The sequence below is a fragment of the Lonchura striata genome, chromosome 7 (assembly GCF_046129695.1).
Source record: "Lonchura striata isolate bLonStr1 chromosome 7, bLonStr1.mat, whole genome shotgun sequence".
Taxonomy (NCBI): Eukaryota; Metazoa; Chordata; class Aves; order Passeriformes; family Estrildidae; genus Lonchura; species Lonchura striata.
Window position 1 is genome coordinate 9,177,312 of NC_134609.1, and position 15,694 is coordinate 9,193,005.

Here is a 15,694-nt window from a genome sequence, read left to right on the forward strand (position 1 = left end):
AAGGCCTTTGTGCTGGAGCTGTTCCCAAGCCATGGCTTCAGAGGAATCATCTGTCTGACATGTTGCAACTCGGGAAGCATGTGCAGGGAAAGGAGGAGAGGAGCAGCAGCAGGGATTCCCCTCCAAATTTCCAGTACTGTGCAAGAGGGACAAACAGATGCATGCAGCCAGAGAAATAGCAGTGGTCTGTGCACAGCCTCTCAAGCTGATCCTACTGAGCTGAGCAGTGGCACTTGGCTCCACTGCACATGACATATGCTGGGAGGGAGACAATAACAAGAAGCGATGCCCACAGTCCTGCAAAAGAGATCTTCCCTCAGTCCCCAACCCAGGGAGTTTGCAGGCATTCAGAAACAGTACAAAAACTCAGCTGGAGCTATGAATCCTTACAGAATCTTTCACATGTGCAGCTCAGCCAAGCCTCCCACATCTCAGTGTGCCCCAAAATTTTGTTTTTCAAAGGAATTTTAGAGCCTTTGCTTGTTTGGGAGAAAACAGGTTCAGAAGCCACAAGGCAGCTCCTGCAGGTTCTTCTCAGCAAGCCACAGCATCAGCAGTGGAAGCAATGCCTGCCTGCAACAGCACAGGCAGCTGCATTCTTTAGTCTGGCAGCAAGGAGGAAAGCTATCATGCATTTTTAAGTTAGATTCAGGGAACCAGTTGGGGACCAACGATTGCCATTTTTTAAGCGAACGAAGAGGAGTGTAACCAGCTTTTCCATAGTAACAAAGATTAGCGGCCCTGAGTCTGACACTCCTCCTGCATTAAAAGATAGGAGACAAAGAGAGAGACAGGTAATTACACAGAAGGAGCCCAGGGGAAATAGCAAACTCCTTGAGAACCCTTTAGCTGGTCTGTATGTTTCTCCTTGTCTCTGCTTCAGCTGAAGGTCCCCAAGAAACATTTGCCCATTAGATCATTAGCTTTATTGCAGAAAGTAGCTAGACAGCGGGTTGTGCCTGTTCAATAAAGACTTAGCTTGCCTCTGCACTAGCAAGAATGAGATGGAAAATGAAAAAAAGAACATCCCAAGGCACCTTACCTGTCTGGAGCTTATCCTCGATACGTTAGTGTACTTAGTCAGTGTGAGGGACTGACAAACGAACTCTGACAAATCTTGCTGGGGCAATTTAAGACATTATTGCTTCTCACTGTCTTTCAAAACCCTTCACAAATGTTAGCACCATCGAGCAATCCAGCAGGAAAACTTCTTTCATGCACTAGCCTCTCCAATTCAGAATCTAGCAAGTTAGCATAAATCCCTTCTCAGTGCTAAATTAAGATGTCAGTTCTGAACCAGAATGGCTGAGGTCTAGACAGAAGACATTACCTCCACTACAAAGAGCATTAACATCTATCACAAAGGTGGAAGAGGAAATGACATCTCAAAGCACTGCAGCTCCTAAACAAATACAAATCTTTAATATTAAAATACATATGCAATTTGTCTAGCAACAAACTTGAGTCTACTTGTGCTGCTCACTATGCTCTATGAATCAGCAATTAATTTTTTAGACTTTATATATCCCCAGCACAAACTGACATGGATTTTCCTACCACCACATAACTACAAAATTAAATTCCTCTCACACACATTTTGAACTTCTGTCCAAAACTGGAAGAAGTCTGCATAGTTAAAGACTTGCCATGTGTTCCACCATTCAGAACTAGAGCTGGGCTTCCAGATAGTTCCTGTCTTATCTGTCAGGGATACAACCAGCCACAGAACCATAACAGACCCCAGGGAAGACATCAGATTTAAAAAACTAACCAATACAACTTAACAACTAAACCTATCTATATTTGCCCAATCAGAAGTACATGTGTGGTAGTAACAAGAGAATCACTTTGAGTTATGATTCTTCAGCTTGTCTTCTCCAGACCTCTGTCTTTTCATCCAAGCTGATAGGCAAAGATTAATTAATCAGTCTGCAGTACAACAGTTGTACTTTTTTTCCTCTGCAAGCATTTAAAATACATGTCCTCTCCTAGATTTTTCTCAAGGGACAGTATCCTACACTTAGCAGTAGAGCAAGAAGTGCACAAAGCTTGTATTTGCATTCCAGTATTAGAAGGGCAACCCACATGAACCATAAGTTTGGCTAAACTCCACATAGACAAACCTTTTCCATCACCTGCCCTTCCAGAAGGAGCAGAGAAGGCAAGAACACCTTGAAAAGCAGATAACAATTACCCCTTACCTTTCTGAAGAGGCCGCCGCCAATTAGCACATTCCTGGAGCTTCTGAATCGAGCAAGAAGAAGAAAGGAGGAGGAAAAAAAAAAAAAGGGAGGAGAGAGCTGTTTTCTTCCTCAGCACAACAGTATTTCCTGAGGGAAGGAGGAAAAAAAAAGTAGAAAAAAGGAAATAAGCATTAATTTTAATGATTTTTCGAAGAGGCTACTGATTACAACTCTTGCTTGGCAGAGCTACTGTGTCACTACTTCTGCACTTCCAAAATACCAGTTTAGGGTGTCCTTTATTTTCTCCATTGTCACCTTACCAAAACAGGGACTATGAATGTCAAGTCAACCACTAAGAAATGCAAAGAGATTCCTGTTAGAATGCGATAAAGTCCCATACTAAATGGGTTAAAGTCCAATTCCAAAATATTCTCGAGCACTTATTCTATTAAGTAAACAAGCTTCAACCAAGCTCACACCCAGTTCTGTAAAAATTCAAATGAGCCACATTTACTATCAAAATAGTTGGCAAAAGGCAAATTCCAACATGCATACTGAACATACAGGTATATACCGACATTTAAGTGCTTACATACTCTGCTTCGAGAGGATCATACCTACAATTATGAGGTATTTGCAATTAACCATAAGTTCTGTTTCTTTTTAAGAAAACTTCTCTTTTTCTTAAGACAATCTATTCCAGCTATATCAAATCTTTCAGTAACAGCAAGAGTATTTGTGTAGGGTTTTTTAAATCAGAATGAAGGGAAAGGGAACTAAAAAACCTTTTGACTAAAGGTACCACTTTGAAATCAAGCTTCACTCCCTTAAAACCACAATTCCTCACCTCAGACCATCTCTCTCTGCCCTACTCTAACATGACTTTAAAGAAACTTACAGAGAGAGATTTAATGGGCCCCTCCCTACCTCCAGTACCTGCCTCTGATGAAAGGCAGGAAAATCAAGTGGAAAATTATTTTAAAGCATGAATGCAAGACATTATCATCTTTGAGGAAATGGCAATCAAGGTTTTCCACAGGGAATGAGCAAAGGGAAACACGACCAGTCTGTTCTCCATCATACTTCGTTGGCTTATATTAGTACAGAAAAACTCTATCCTTTTCTGTCCCATGGAAAATCTGAACACAAGTTCTCAAAATAAGGAAAAAGTCTATGCTACCTTACATTTCCACACATGCTTCTGCCACCCCTCAAAACAACAACCCATCTGCTAACAGCAGATAGACATCCTAGTCTGTTGGAAAACATTTCAAATAATATATATTATAATAATATGTATTATATCCCCAACAGATAGGATATAATATAAAAGGCAGCACTTCCATCACAGCATTCCCCTCAAAGCCACCACGTCTGTCCAATCCTAAATGGCCACAGTTCCTGCATTTCTCTAGGGGACAAAAGCTCTCTTTTTCTCTCCTCCTGTCATCAAGACTTAAAGCTGCAAGAGTAATTCTGTCCAGACTCCCCTTTAGATAAGCAATGATTTAAAGAATTCATGAAGTGGCAGTGTAAATAAACAATGAAAAACTAAAAGATCACAGATGACAACACACAAAATGTGCACTAAGGAGAGAAAGAACAAGCTCAGTGATTCAAAACCTCTTCTGCCTTGTTATGTGCACCCATAAATAGGCATAGCAATAATTTGACAATGTGAAAGAATGGATCCTGACACAAAATATAGCTACTCAAAAACCTGCCTCCTCAACCTTCTGCCTAAAGGCAAACCTTCCCACAGCGTTTAATTTCACTTTCTCAACGTCTTACACCCCTCATCAGTTGCATTTCTGCTTTCTGTCAGCTTTCACCATCTTGTACTAATTGATGCGAAGCAACTTAAGCTGAAACCTGGAGAACTCAAATAGTTTTGGTTTTTTGTTGTTGTTTTGGGTTTTGTTTTTTTCTTTGGCTTTTTTTTGTTTGCTTGTTTTAAAAAAAGGAAACAGTGCTACAGCCCTAACAATGGGGACAGGAGAAGAAATGACCCTTAGTGAATTGCTCCTGACACGTGTACATCCCGAGGCTATGTGCAAATCAATACTTACTGAGCAGCTCAGCACAGATCAGGTTGCAAAACGCAAGAAAAAAAGAAATTGTATCACTCCCTCAAACATATATTATTTTTGTATCCCTAACTCAAGTGAGTAATTTGCTTTTCTTTTTCATTATCAAATCAAAAGATTGCTTTTGACAACATTTTTCTCCCTGCTAAGAAATTCCACACACCCCCCTCCCCAATCTCCAGCAAAGTCCAGTAAGAAGAAGTAAGATCTCCAGTCTCCAGTAAGAACTGAAGTATTGGTTTTATTTAAAGTGCTTAAAAATTTTGCACTTCAATCTTATTACTAGCAGGAGAAATAATTTAAAGCAAACATGGAAGATTTGAAATAAACAAATTTGCAAATCAAACATAAAATCAAGAGGTGGCAAAAAGGAAGCCTTAGTGCAAAAAACCAGTTTTTAAACAACGTTCTCAGGCAGACAATCTGTCAAGTACCACTTAGAGATATAGGTTTGACTCAACATGACTTGCTCCAAAGAAGGTGAGATTGGTCTGTTCTTAAATCCTCAGGCAAGAAAAAAGGTAAAGGGAAATAACGCATTACCCAAATCCTAAGTGGAGAAATCTTGCAAAATGACTTACAAAACCTAAGACTTTAGACTTGACTAAATTTCTGGCACAGCCAGACATAATTCATACAAAAAAATGTCAAAATGTTTTGGGTACACAGCCACTACAGGAAGGAAACAAACAGAAAACTGGGAAACACTGTATCAAAACCCAACAAATCATTGACATCAACATTAGATAAATGACTAGGCATATGTTGAGTCAAACACTCTCAAGATGGGGTGTGAGTCAATTCCTGCAATGAATTTAGCAGAGTTGCTTTCCTACATCTAGCTTAATAAAAAAACAATCCTCAATTATTCCAGCTAGGTCTGGGTTCTCATTAAATCTTACATGATGTGTGCCCATTCTGGACAGCACCTTAGCTGGAGATTTAAACATGGAGCAGGGATACTGGAATGAGATTTTGACTAATCCTTGCTGAATGATGATGCCAGATTTATTCTTCCTGCTGCACAAAGGTAGTGTTTTTTCCAGGCATTTCCCAAATGTAGCCCACTCCCTACAGAAAATTCAAAAATCCTGCAGGACATTTGCAGGTTCTAGGTCTTAACTGATCCAGATACTGAAATTTTAGGAAAGTAACGCTCCTCACTTGCAATCTGCACTGCATGACTGGCAAAGAGCTTGCTGACCTTATGTCTAACTCCTACATGGAACCCCATCAGCTCTTGGAGCAATTCCTGTGTCACCAGAAGCTCCCATGGTACATGACCAACTTGGGTGATTTTCTGCTGTATTGCATTTCTAGCTCTATGATGGCTACTAATTTCATAACACTGAGGAATTAGATCAGAGCACTGCTGTTTGCAACAGAACCCTCCCCAAACCTTTTCCATAATATAAGGCACCTCAGGGTTTAAACCAAGGTGGGCATCACCATCAACACCTCTTAAAATTTACAGAGAAAACCAAGAAGTGTTCTCAAGGTTCTTCAATCTACATTTAACTAACAGATACTCTTCTTCAGGTGAATTTTATGTACACTCAGAGTGTAGTAATAGAGGTCAACTTTGTATCACAGTAAAAACTTACTTGCTTTCTTTTCCTGTTGATTTTCAACCTTTTGATCTAGGAGAGGTAACAGAACAACTATTTCCTTAACCTCTATTGAGGGAAGTAGCAGTCTCCATTTCTTATTGCAAAAAAACAAACAAGCAAGCTAAGAAAAAAGATTAAAATACCTACTTTTAAATAGCATGATGAAACTGAACAAAACCTCTCAGCCTTGGGTTATAAATACAGGAACCTCTCCTACTTCTGAATCATGTTCTTTCTCCAAGCTATTTTCTACCATCTACAGCTGACACAGAATCAGTATTAAATAGAACTTGCACGTTTCATTTCATGTAACATTTCATGAAAACACAATATAACGTTTACCTACAGCAACATGAAAACAAGATAGAAATTAGCAAGTTCTCATTTATTTTATTATGAGTTAAAAGTATATACCTATTATCCATGCATATGTCTATGTGTATGTGTCTCATACATACACCAGGGTAAGCCTTCTACCACAAACACCTGTATTGGAGACACTTGTGAAGAAAGAAGCTTCTTCAAACAAATACTATTTTCCCAGAACTGTATCTGCACAAAGACAGGAAGCTCTACTCAAAGTTCTTCTCAAATATCTATTACAAAAAGCCAAGAAAAGGCAACCAAAATGCTGTTGTAGAACCACAGACAAAGCACAAACACATGGTAAGAGTCAACAAAAACACAGATCTCTTAAATAAATTTTCCTTTTATTTTCCTTAATGAACTCATGGGATCCATCACCAACAGATGTCTAAGTAAAAGACTAGATTTTACTTACATGAAATATACTTCCTATACAAGCACTGTAATTTTTATTTATTAATTTTAACTCAAATGCCAAATTTTATTTTTATATCTCTGTATAGAGGTGTTCACACAATTGTTTCCAATGGCTTTAACGTTACAGCTATCTGTATCTTCCCACCTGCTTTCCTTGGATATTGAAAAAAGCTCTTCCCAAAATGACATATCTCCATGTGAAAAATCTGATCTTTCAGAAGCACTGTTTATATGGATGCACTTAGGTAACATGCCTATTAAAGCATACCAACCTCTGTATGATATTTACCTACCAGTCTAACTGCAATGACCCCACCAAGAATGAAAAAAAATATTTAATTTTCTCTTAATCACCTGGAAAGTACCTACCAAGCATAAGCAAGATTTTTACCCATATTTTATATGCAAAGTCTTAAGGACCAAACTCAGCGCACTGAAGTACAATGAGAGATACTCATCACTTGAAAAATTTAGTCCCTTCCAAAGAAACAGGGTGAGAATAATTTTGTCAAACATTTATTTCTCCCTTTTAAGCTAGATCTTGAAGAAAGCAGTATCTTTGTCTAAAAGCCTTGCCCCCCAACCTTCCCCAAGTGATTGGGTGACAGGATGCCGATAAATCAGTTAAAATAACTGGCGGAGTGGGGCCCAGGATCCAGGACATAAGGGACACAAAAATCAGGTGCATGGCCACATCTGGGGAAGCAGCATCCTGCTGGGGCTCCCTGCTGGGGTGGCAACCACTGCTGCTCCCTGCTACCAGGTGGTAGCCTTGTGTGCTGCTGTCAGAGGGCTAGTGCTGACTTAACAACAGCCCCAAGGATAAGGGGGAGTGGGGAAGAGGGCATGCAGAAGCTTTTTTTTGCAGCGACTACCTCTTGTCTTACAAGCCTGATTTCATATTTTTCTATCTTATTCTTAGTTAAAAAGAAGATACACTTTATGTTGGAAATAGGTATTTTTTTGAAGCTTGAATCATTTAGCCTATTAAACCCAAGCCTGTAATATGGGTGTTATTTCTTAAAATCATACAGTAAATGCGTTAAATTATTGATAGTCATTAAACAGGAAAAAAATTTAAACAGCTCTCAGCTTTTATCAATCATTTATGCAGTTTCCACTTGCACATCTCACTGGGTTGCTATCATATAGCACAGAGCAAAGAGCACAAATCCTGAAGGCATGAATTCATTTTCTCTTGATGCAGAGTACAAATATTCTTGGCAGCAGGAGAGAGGCAGAATGGCTGAAAGGAGGCTCTGTCTTTTGCAGTAAACAGGTAGCAATACCGGGGAGCAGCAATTGGAAGCACCAAAGCCCATCCACTTCTGCTGTAAGGGCCAGTAACAACGTCATCAATCACCTCCAACACCTGGCAGCAGTTACAGCCAGCCTGACAGTGTTTACAAATTTGATCCCTATTTGAAATACATGTTAATTCAATGGCGCATGGGGAAAACAAGGAGCACTGAGGTGAATAGTAAGGCATCCAGCAACTTGAGAGAGATGAAGTTTTCACCCCAAGCTGCTCACCAGCTCATGAGCCAGTAAGAGCAATGATGTACAGAAAACCCCAGCTTGTCACACTGACAGCCTGAGCTTAGAAAATGACAGACTGGGATAGTCTCTTGAAGCTCTTATGAACCTTTACTGGGGCAAGTTACAACTAGACCTAACCCTTTCAGCAGGTCCAAATGACTCACATCAATATGGGGAATCTGGACACAGATGCCAGCTGGTGGCACCTCACCTGGCTGCAATAGGCCAGCTACCAGCAAAGAGATCTTTACCAACATCCCTTTTTTGTCCATTTTATCCATGGACTGAAAACCTGTCTTACAAAGCTTCTCTCTTACCTTTCATTCCTGGCAATTTATTGAAATTCACAACTTTATAATGCAACAAGGAGAACACAATCCACAGTGACAAGTCACATATGATTGCAGCATGCAAGGACCGACCTGACATACCTCTACAGCAGTGACTATAGGTGAGCCATAGCCATAAACATTTCAATGCAAAACACACAAACCCCAGCTCTGGCTAGGTATTCAGACAGTAAAGCCATAGCCCTGCAGCAGTCCTGCTACTGTAACCCAAATTAATTTGTTTTAAACTACCTTGTGTCTGTTTAAATGAGCTGTAATAATAGTTCTGAAGCAAAGTGCAGACACATCCAAAAGCTAAACACAATGCTGAGGACAGCTAGAGAATTGTGTGTCCACACCCAGAGCCCACTTAGAAACTACTAGCAGGAAAAACTCGTCATAATCCAAGTGTTCCACTCCCAGCAATGGCTTCAATCCCTTGAAAAAACCATTTCTGTCCACATAGAAAAAAAATGGATGGTAGAGATTAGGAAAAAGTACAAAAAGAATCATTGTCTGTAACCAAAAATCTAAGGAGGTTAGTATTTTTTCCTGAAAACAATTCAAGAATGCACTGAGTCGAGCAACTAGATAATGCCAAATGTTGATACAAAAGCAGCCAGGAAAAGCTGCAGTCACTGGAAAACATTTTCTAGCCTGATTGTTTACAGGCAACTATGTTATAAAATACAAAAATATTCATTTCCAACCATCATTAGTGCAAATCTACAACATGTTAAAAAAAGTCAATTAAGACACACATCTCATTACACTGAGTCCCAGGGAAGACAGCACAGTATTTAAAGTAATACTACGAAAGCTATTAATTTCATCACATATCAACAAGCTAAGGAATTCACAATAAATTTTAATATCATATTAATCCTTATCTATATACCAAACTGTAAGAGTAATAGTCCATTAGTATTACTAATGCAGCACACAACCACTAGCAGCCTTCACAGTGGTCCAGGAACCAGTACCAACCTCAGAGAGATGCCCACTTATCCCTCAGGCCATAAGCAGTGTTCCACCATGCTGCCAGCCAAGATAAGGCCAATGGCAAACACTGACAGGAGGTGCTTGGGCCAGCTCCAGAGCTGCCTGCATGAAGCTGCTGCTGCAGCTGAAGGAAGCACAGGCTGAGCATCCAGCTTTGCCAGGGCTGCTGCCCCCTCCCCACTGCCACAGCCTCTGAGGTGAGACAGGGAAAAGGGTCTGGTTTAGGTGGGTGTTTGTGTGCATGCAGAAGTATTCACTGCTTGTAACACATCCTTCTTGCAAAACCTTTTTTTTTTTTTTACCCTCAAATTCCTATCTCCTCCCTACACCCCACTGAGAATGTTCACTTCAGCAGCTACAAGTGCTATTAAATTCTGTCTGGCCTGTAAAGCACATCAGCCTTCCAATGAAGTATCTGGAATTTTTATTTTGAAGACACAATCTGAATCTCTAGCTAAGAAATGTGGTGGAAGCACACATTCCCTTTCCTAACCAATGCAAAGCTTGTATATTACAACATAAACAAAGGCTACAAAATAAACACAAATCCCCAGACAGAGTTCTCACGACAACTGCAGCTAAGTCTAATGAAAACCAACTCTGAACTAATAGTTAAAGCCTTTCAAAACTTCCTTACTATTTGTAAGGAATACATTATCAGAAGAGAGATGCATCTTTAGTACAGAATTGCATGATTAACTGAATGATCACAGATTCACCCTCAAGGCTTAACTATTTGAGTTCCAATAGTTTCAAAGGCAGGTCCTTTCTGTATTGGATAGTTGGGTTTGATACAGCAGGTCTCTGTGCATACTCACAACCCACTCCACTTTGTTTTAATAAACAGATTCCATGATAAAAGTCATTTAAAATAACAAAGCCAAACAACTGTCAAACTACCACTAATATGACCCTTCAAACAGGTTTCCATTTAATAAATCATTTTGGTGATCTAGTTTCACACCACCCCAGGGAAAGTTACACATATAACAGAGAAAAATCACTATCAATATGCAGAGATCATTTGGCAACCGTATCACTACTAGTAAAGACCTGTGCAGTGGCACCATGCTTTCCATGCATTGCATATGCAGGACAGAAGAGCTTACACCAAATGCATTAACTCCAGGCTTGCAAAACCATCAAAAGACAATCAGTTCTGCTTCAGGTGCTTGGTCATCTACTCCTCCATGAACCAGCATATCGTGGGCGTGAGGAAGGTAACAGAGCATTAGTGGTGGGTACTAACTTGCTACTCTTGCTAGGAAAGTAATTCCAATAATTTTCAAAAATATTTTCTAATGACCCCAAGGGTTCAGATAATGACCCCAAAAGTTCAGAGACCTCAAATACGGAAGACATTCCTCTGTTAGCTGAAATTTTTTCATGTCTCCTGTTCAAAGATAGCACTAAGAACATTACTATTATGTACATTACACGTTTTTAGATATTTATGACATTAATACTTCCTATTATTTTGTAACAATAACCTACATTTAAACCACTTGTCATATTTTCTTTGCATCTTAATAAAATTAATTCTCTTATTCTGTTCACAAGTTCTGATGTTTCTTTCCTTTGTCACAGACTTCTGCTATCAGTGGTCAATGGATGAGACTGGAAAGTCTCATCCAAGAAGACAAAAAAAAAAAAAAAAATCAGTGAACCATGATCTGAGTGTGCATATATAGTAGGCTGTATTTTCCACCTCTAGCACATTTCCTTGTCCTGGAGCTCAGATAGCCCTTAGTCAATACCTTTCCTCTGGAAATTCATCCAAGAGCTAATTTCTCATTACAAGAAACCCAGCCTCAGGAATTTAATCAGCAAGCAAAGCAGAGGGGCAAAACAACTGTCTCCAAGGGACTCTTTACAAGGATAATCTCCTGAATGAAACTCTTATTACTGACAACTCTGATGTTCCTAAAACAGTATAGCTGCAGCATATGGATGCCTGATACAGCATGATACAATTCATGACTTAATACTCTATATTACTCATGCTCCAAGATCAGAGGCTTTTCCATAGCTCATATTTCTCATTTGAATGATTTCCTCTTCTCATCAAATAATATGAAATATTTTCAAATAGAAGTAAATTGAGCAAGAAGTTAACTAACTGGTTATCTTAAGTTATCAACTAAAGCAAGTATTTTCATAATAATTGCAGTTACAGCTAATGGGAAGTGCAGAACTAGAATTCCTGTAAGAAAGCTTCAGCTGAACTTCTGTGAACAATAAAAAGTGCAGTAGTCGAGAGAGGATGTTCAGGATTAAGAAAAGAGGTAAGCGACAGAGCAGCCAGACCCCAAAATGACCAACAGGTAACCAGCTGTCTTTCAGCCAGAGGCTCCAAGTCTGCAAAGAGCACCATGGTAGGAATCACTTGACTTCCCTGAGCTTTTTCCAAGCCAGTTCACAAAACCAAGGTGTATATGGCTGTTCCTGCATCTCCCATTTGGTCTATCCTTACTTCCACGTATCAGCAGCAATGTCAGCTGCAGTTTATGCTCCAACAATTTCAAGTAACACAGACCAGAACCATTGCACTTGCCTGAAACTTGCACACAAAATCCCTGGCTATATTCCATGGTACCACCTGCTCCCTGCTTCTCCAGCCAGCATCCCCATGTACTTGTCATGCAACATCCCACACTGCTGCAAAGGTCTTGAGCAGGTGAGACAGGAAGAGCTGATGGGTTTGTTACAAACATCTTGGAGACCAGTTTAGAACACAAAATTTAAAAGCTTCATTAGCTACAGCTCCTCTGCTTATGCTCTGTGTCAAGAGCTGAGTCAATAGAGAATGTTTAGATAGAAAGAGATGGGGAATTTTTCAACACTACCCATATGATTTACAAGGTTCAATCTCATTGTGGATCACATACACATATTGAAAAGCTACTTCTGGCCTTTTCTTGTTATTCTGTCAGATGCAACTACAAACTATCACTCTAAAATTTATGGCAAATATCACTTGTCAATAGGTTGTTAAGAAGTAGAGAAAAGGTGAAATTTTTACTAGTTGGACTGTGAGAGAATTTCCCATCATACTGTGGCACATATGTAAAGCTTCTCAGCAACTTGTTCCACAACAATGGATTTGAAAAGCAAGAACTGAGGGGATTATTTGATTCAGCATCTAGTTCAAGTGGCCAATTCCTTCAGCAATCAATACTAATCAGCAAGGTAAAGCCTTGTAAGAAAAATCAGACAGAATTTGAATCCTTCCTGCTGCATCAAGCAGGGCTCTGAGGTCTTATGGCCAAACACAGACACCTCAGCCACCATAATTTTGAAAAATGAATTTTATCTGGGTTCCAAATACATACCAGGGTTCCTTCCAAATGACAAAATACAAAAGCTCACCCTTTCTATGAAATTCTGAGAAGAAAATTACATACATACAACTAGGGTCTAATACTGTCTATTTATTACTTTGCACTTCAGCTGTGCAGCAAAAACTTTAAAATTAGCACAAGGGACCAGGGAATAAGAGCAATACATTTTAGAGAAAAACACAGACCATCTTCACACACACAATTTCTGCATTAATAAAATCAGGAATTTTGCTTTTTCCTATTATTCATATATTTCACGAGGAATTATTAAGAGGTATGAATTACACAGTTACAACAGTATGCATGGGGAAAGCTGAGTGTCAAACCTTTAATAACTTAAACACCCACACCTTTGGGTCCTCAGGAAAACAAAATAAATAAACAAAAACCACCCGAACAAAAAAACCCTCACAAAAGGGATTTCAGCTAGATTTTCAAATGCCCCTTCTGTTAAGTTAAAGCCCATGTTTCATGCACTTCTATTTCCTTTGACAGCATATTAAAACAGAAGTCTTCAGGTCATCAAGCAAACCAGAGGGCCTTTGGCAGCTTTTAAAGCCCAGTACACAAGTTGTGTTTTAACAAACCCATGAGCCTTTGCTCATTTGTCTTTTAAAAGCAGAAAGTACACAAATCTGTTTTCCCCTGTTATACAGTCACTCCAAATCCCACTGCAATTACTCAGTAATCCTTGGCATAGCTGTATGAAAATGACCAAACCTACAGTCAGAGTAATTTGGCAGGCAAGCCATGGGGACTAGGTGGAGGCGGGGGAGTTGGGAACATGTTGTTTCCAGGAGTGCCACTTGCCTGGACACTAGAGCAGAAACCGGACAATGCAATGATCTGGTAGAACAGAATGGCTTGTCTGTGTTTATCAGGGGACAGCTTGCTTGGATAACAACAGGAAGCATAATGAATTCAAGCTGTAAGAGTAGCCAGAATCAGAAGGAAAAGTACTAGGGTTTGGGATTCCTAGAAAACAGCTGAAGAAAAGGAGATACAGTCTTGTGGCTGTGGACTGTTCTGCAGCAATAAATCCGGCAATGAGGTGCAGCTAGGCAAATCTGAAACAAAAAACACCACCTTTCCCAGAAATTAACCTTTAGAGTCAGCAGAGTTTGACACATTGGCAAAACCTGGATTTCTGTATTTTAAGTAAATCTTTAAGAACATGCATTTAAGTTACTGTGAGAAGTGTATTGACCAGATGTTGAATGCTCTGTGCTGAGCCACTGCTAATCTGCCAGCACCCATAGCTCAGTCCTGTGCCCTACTCCTCATTCACCAAAACATATGCAAATTGTTCCCAGCAGACAAATAATTTCTTCCACAACCCTTTTAAGATTGCAGATAAGTAAACATAAATGTGTATACATTATAGATACATTGATGATTTTAGAAGTCTAATATATAGCCATACTTTGTACCAATTTACATGTATTTGCTATATAAATTCACACTTGTTTATGCAAAATAAAAGCTCAACATTTTAGAACTGACCAAGTTATAGTTTTTGCACTAGGCAATCATGATTAAAACCTGAATATTTCATAGTAGTGAATCACACTGCCAAGTCTCTAGAGACAGAGCAATTTGAATTGGCATAAATGAATGTTTCCCAGTCTTCTGCTGATTCTGTAATGAGTTATCTTCCAGCCCTGCCAATCATTTCTCAGAAGGCAGCCCCACTCTCCAGCTCTTGAGCTTTATTCACCACTCACAGGTGCTGGGAAGGCTGCATCTGCTTCCACAAGTGCAACTGCTGCTGTCTCAAAACAGCACTTGTCTACACTTTTTGGCCCTTTTGTCAAAGCCATCCATGCATGTCCTCAGCATTTTCATGACCCTTGTCTGCACAGAGGCCATTCTCCCATCAGCTTTTATCTTCCCAAAACATCAAATAAAATAACTTCTAGATCAGCAGTGACAGAAAAAGAACGCAAGCAAAGCAGCTTCAATCCCTGTACCCACATGTCAACTGGCTGCCCTCTAGACACAGACCATGAGCCTTTTCACACCAGCAGTGCTGCCAAAGAAGTCTCTGGAAGCTTCTGATCGCAAACGCCAACGCATTCCCCTGATGACACAAGTTCAACCTCATGAGAAGCAAGGGAAGGAGCTGCTCCACACAGGTTAGACTGGAGCTGTGCCAAATTTGGGTTACACCAGCTTTTTTTTTTTGAATGTACAAATGGGTTCACACATTCAAGTTTCTTTTTGAGTTTACTGTGCAATTACCTGAACTACTACCAAAACTCTGCCAAAAACACAGAGTTACAGGGACTTGCACAGACTTGCTTGAATGGCACAAGAACATTCTGGCAAACACGGATATAGTTTTGCTTGGGGGTTTCAAACAAGTACACTTGCAGATTACTAAAATGGATGGGAGGTTACACTGGAGACTACGAAACTCAGACAGCTTTTTCTTCCAAAGTCTGACATGACATTGCCAATCTGCTTTATGGTGATATAATAATTCTACAGTTAATGAAGTCAAAAGTTTTGTTTCTATGTTAACACACACAAGACAAATTTTGCTGATTCTTAGAGACTTTAACTTTTTTTTTTTTTTACATCTCCCACAGGTCCTCAGCTTCCAGTTCTAGCAGAACATGTTACTTTACCCTTAAAATGACCTTATTTAGGAGAGTATTGAAATTGCTGACAAGCCACACTGCTTCAAGCTGGCATCCTCCCTCCTATTGCCATCAGTGCATTTGTATTATCACACAGCTGTTGGTTTTTGTGCTTTAGCTTTGTATTTGGCCATTTCTTAAGACTTCAAGCACAAAATCCAAGGTTCAAAGACTATAG

The 15,694-nt window shown here is 39.6% G+C and overlaps 1 protein-coding gene across 5 annotated transcripts in view; it reads right to left on the bottom strand.

Moving 5' to 3' along the window:
- The window catches only part of ZMIZ1 (zinc finger MIZ-type containing 1), a 335,118-nt gene that overhangs the window by 283,785 nt on the left and 35,639 nt on the right, over positions 1–15,694 (bottom strand). For all 5 annotated transcript variants that reach the window (XM_077784564.1, XM_021526680.3, XM_021526678.3 and 2 more), the window contains exon 2: positions 2,202–2,330. The gene's annotated coding sequence lies outside the window, so the exon portion shown is untranslated. The remainder of the gene's footprint in view (positions 1–2,201; positions 2,331–15,694) is intronic.